Raw genomic sequence first — 5,000 nt, 5'->3', positions numbered from 1 at the left:
GCCACCCGGGGGGTTCCAGGGTGCTGAGATGGCTGACATTTTGCTCCGCTCACGACGGTCACCGCGCCACACAAGAACAGCCCAAAAACAGGCCAAAACAGCCCAAAAACGGGCCAAAACTGGCCATTTTTGGCTGCGCGAGCGAGCGGCGAGCGGCGAACAGCGAGCGAAGCGAGAGGCAGCACCGTCCCTGCTATACGAAAGCCCCATCCAGCCCTGTGCCACCCGGGGGGTTCCAGGGTGCTGAGATGGCTGACGTTTTGCTCCGCTCACGACGGTCACCGCACCACGCAAGAACAGGCCAAAAACTGGCCAAAACAGCCCAAAAACGGGCCAAAACTGGCCATTTTTGGCTGCGCGAGCGAGCGGCGAGCGGCGAACAGCGAGCGAAGCGAGAGGCAGCACCGTCCCTGCTATACGAAAGCCCCATCCAGCCCTGTGCCACCCGGGGGGTTCCAGGGTGCTGAGATGGCTGACGTTTTGCTCCGCTCTCGACGGTCACCGCGCAATGCAAGAACAGGCCAAAAACTGGCCAAAACGGCCCAAAAACGGGCCAAAACTGGCCATTTTTGGCTGCGCGAGCGGCGAGCGGCGGACAGCGAGCGAAGCGAGAGGCAGCACCGTCCCTGCTATACGAAAGCCCCATCCAGCCCTGTGCCACCCGGGGGGTTCCAGGGTGCTGAGATGGCTGACGTTTTGCTCCGCTCTCGACGGTCACCGCGCAATGCAAGAACAGGCCAAAAACTGGCCAAAACGGCCCAAAAACGGGCCAAAACTGGCCATTTTTGGCTGCGCGAGCGAGCGGCGAGCGGCGGACAGCGAGCGAAGCGAGAGGCAGCACCGTCCCTGCTATACGAAAGCCCCATCCAGCCCTGTGCCACCCGGGGGGTTCCAGGGTGCTGAGATGGCTGACGTTTTGCTCCGCTCTCGACGGTCACCGCGCAATGCAAGAACAGGCCAAAAACTGGCCAAAACGGCCCAAAAACGGGCCAAAACTGGCCATTTTTGGCTGCACGAGCGAGCGGCGAGCGGCGGACAGCGAGCGAAGCGAGAGGCAGCACCGTCCCTGCTATACGAAAGCCCCATCCAGCCCTGTGCCACCCGGGGGGTTCCAGGGTGCTGAGATGGCTGACGTTTTGCTCCGCTCTCGACGGTCACCGCGCAATGCAAGAACAGGCCAAAAACTGGCCAAAACGGCCCAAAAACGGGCCAAAACTGGCCATTTTTGGCTGCACGAGCGAGCGGCGAGCGGCGGACAGCGAGCGAAGCGAGAGGCAGCACCGTCCCTGCTATACGAAAGCCCCATCCAGCCCTGTGCCACCCGGGGGGTTCCAGGGTGCTGAGATGGCTGACGTTTTGCTCCGCTCTCGACGGTCACCGCGCAATGCAAGAACAGGCCAAAAACTGGCCAAAACGGCCCAAAAACGGGCCAAAACTGGCCATTTTTGGCTGCACGAGCGAGCGGCGAGCGGCGGACAGCGAGCGAAGCGAGAGGCAGCACCGTCCCTGCTATACGAAAGCCCCATCCAGCCCTGTGCCACCCGGGGGGTTCCAGGGTGCTGAGATGGCTGACGTTTTGCTCCGCTCTCGACGGTCACCGCGCAATGCAAGAACAGGCCAAAAACTGGCCAAAACGGCCCAAAAACGGGCCAAAACTGGCCATTTTTGGCTGCGCGAGCGAGCGGCGAGCGGCGGACAGCGAGCGAAGCGAGAGGCAGCACCGTCCCTGCTATACGAAAGCCCCATCCAGCCCTGTGCCACCCGGGGGGTTCCAGGGTGCTGAGATGGCTGACGTTTTGCTCCGCTCTCGACGGTCACCGCGCAATGCAAGAACAGGCCAAAAACTGGCCAAAACGGCCCAAAAACGGGCCAAAACTGGCCATTTTTGGCTGCACGAGCGAGCGGCGAGCGGCGGACAGCGAGCGAAGCGAGAGGCAGCACCGTCCCTGCTATACGAAAGCCCCATCCAGCCCTGTGCCACCCGGGGGGTTCCAGGGTGCTGAGATGGCTGACGTTTTGCTCCGCTCTCGACGGTCACCGCGCAATGCAAGAACAGGCCAAAAACTGGCCAAAACGGCCCAAAAACGGGCCAAAACTGGCCATTTTTGGCTGCACGAGCGAGCGGCGAGCGGCGGACAGCGAGCGAAGCGAGAGGCAGCACCGTCCCTGCTATACGAAAGCCCCATCCAGCCCTGTGCCACCCGGGGGGGGTTCCAGGGTGCTGAGATGGCTGACGTTTTGCTCCGCTCTCGACGGTCACCGCGCAATGCAAGAACAGGCCAAAAACTGGCCAAAACGGCCCAAAAACGGGCCAAAACTGGCCATTTTTGGCTGCACGAGCGAGCGGCGAGCGGCGGACAGCGAGCGAAGCGAGAGGCAGCACCGTCCCTGCTATACGAAAGCCCCATCCAGCCCTGTGCCACCCGGGGGGTTCCAGGGTGCTGAGATGGCTGACGTTTTGCTCCGCTCTCGACGGTCACCGCGCAATGCAAGAACAGGCCAAAAACTGGCCAAAACGGCCCAAAAACGGGCCAAAACTGGCCATTTTTGGCTGCGCGAGCGAGCGGCGAGCGGCGGACAGCGAGCGAAGCGAGAGGCAGCACCGTCCCTGCTATACGAAAGCCCCATCCAGCCCTGTGCCACCCGGGGGGTTCCAGGGTGCTGAGATGGCTGACGTTTTGCTCCGCTCTCGACGGTCACCGCGCAATGCAAGAACAGGCCAAAAACTGGCCAAAACGGCCCAAAAACGGGCCAAAACTGGCCATTTTTGGCTGCACGAGCGAGCGGCGAGCGGCGGACAGCGAGCGAAGCGAGAGGCAGCACCGTCCCTGCTATACGAAAGCCCCATCCAGCCCTGTGCCACCCGGGGGGTTCCAGGGTGCTGAGATGGCTGACGTTTTGCTCCGCTCTCGACGGTCACCGCGCAATGCAAGAACAGGCCAAAAACTGGCCAAAACGGCCCAAAAACGGGCCAAAACTGGCCATTTTTGGCTGCACGAGCGAGCGGCGAGCGGCGGACAGCGAGCGAAGCGAGAGGCAGCACCGTCCCTGCTATACGAAAGCCCCATCCAGCCCTGTGCCACCCGGGGGGTTCCAGGGTGCTGAGATGGCTGACGTTTTGCTCCGCTCTCGACGGTCACCGCGCAATGCAAGAACAGGCCAAAAACTGGCCAAAACGGCCCAAAAACGGGCCAAAACTGGCCATTTTTGGCTGCACGAGCGAGCGGCGAGCGGCGGACAGCGAGCGAAGCGAGAGGCAGCACCGTCCCTGCTATACGAAAGCCCCATCCAGCCCTGTGCCACCCGGGGGGTTCCAGGGTGCTGAGATGGCTGACGTTTTGCTCCGCTCTCGACGGTCACCGCGCAATGCAAGAACAGGCCAAAAACTGGCCAAAACGGCCCAAAAACGGGCCAAAACTGGCCATTTTTGGCTGCACGAGCGAGCGGCGAGCGGCGGACAGCGAGCGAAGCGAGAGGCAGCACCGTCCCTGCTATACGAAAGCCCCATCCAGCCCTGTGCCACCCGGGGGGTTCCAGGGTGCTGAGATGGCTGACGTTTTGCTCCGCTCTCGACGGTCACCGCGCAATGCAAGAACAGGCCAAAAACTGGCCAAAACGGCCCAAAAACGGGCCAAAACTGGCCATTTTTGGCTGCACGAGCGAGCGGCGAGCGGCGGACAGCGAGCGAAGCGAGAGGCAGCACCGTCCCTGCTATACGAAAGCCCCATCCAGCCCTGTGCCACCCGGGGGGTTCCAGGGTGCTGAGATGGCTGACGTTTTGCTCCGCTCTCGACGGTCACCGCGCAATGCAAGAACAGGCCAAAAACTGGCCAAAACGGCCCAAAAACGGGCCAAAACTGGCCATTTTTGGCTGCACGAGCGAGCGGCGAGCGGCGGACAGCGAGCGAAGCGAGAGGCAGCACCGTCCCTGCTATACGAAAGCCCCATCCAGCCCTGTGCCACCCGGGGGGTTCCAGGGTGCTGAGATGGCTGACGTTTTGCTCCGCTCTCGACGGTCACCGCGCAATGCAAGAACAGGCCAAAAACTGGCCAAAACGGCCCAAAAACGGGCCAAAACTGGCCATTTTTGGCTGCACGAGCGAGCGGCGAGCGGCGGACAGCGAGCGAAGCGAGAGGCAGCACCGTCCCTGCTATACGAAAGCCCCATCCAGCCCTGTGCCACCCGGGGGGTTCCAGGGTGCTGAGATGGCTGACGTTTTGCTCCGCTCTCGACGGTCACCGCGCAATGCAAGAACAGGCCAAAAACTGGCCAAAACGGCCCAAAAACGGGCCAAAACTGGCCATTTTTGGCTGCACGAGCGAGCGGCGAGCGGCGGACAGCGAGCGAAGCGAGAGGCAGCACCGTCCCTGCTATACGAAAGCCCCATCCAGCCCTGTGCCACCCGGGGGGTTCCAGGGTGCTGAGATGGCTGACGTTTTGCTCCGCTCTCGACGGTCACCGCGCAATGCAAGAACAGGCCAAAAACTGGCCAAAACGGCCCAAAAACGGGCCAAAACTGGCCATTTTTGGCTGCGCGAGCGAGCGGCGAGCGGCGGACAGCGAGCGAAGCGAGAGGCAGCACCGTCCCTGCTATATACGAAAGCCCCATCCAGCCCTGTGCCACCCGGGGGGTTCCAGGGTGCTGAGATGGCTGACGTTTTGCTCCGCTCACGACGGTCACCGCACCACGCAAGAACGGACCATAAACAGGCCAAAACAGCCCAAAAACGGGCCAAAACTGGTCATTTTTGGCTGCGCGAGCGAGCGGCGAGCGGCGAACAGCGAGCGAAGCGTGAGGCAGCACCGTCCCTGCTATACGAAAGCCCCATCCAGCCCTGTGCCACCCGGGGGGTTCCAGGGTGCTGAGATGGCTGACGTTTTGCTCCGCTCACGACGGTCACCGCGCCATGCAAGAACGGACCAAAAACAGGCCAAAACAGCCCAAAAACGGGCCAAAACTGGCCATTTTTGGCTGAGCGAGCGAGCGGTGAGCGGCGAA

This window comes from Musa acuminata, unplaced genomic scaffold, assembly GCF_036884655.1.
Source record: "Musa acuminata AAA Group cultivar baxijiao unplaced genomic scaffold, Cavendish_Baxijiao_AAA HiC_scaffold_97, whole genome shotgun sequence".
Classification (NCBI taxonomy): Eukaryota; Viridiplantae; Streptophyta; class Magnoliopsida; order Zingiberales; family Musaceae; genus Musa; species Musa acuminata.
Note: the sequence above shows the minus strand (reverse complement) of the source record.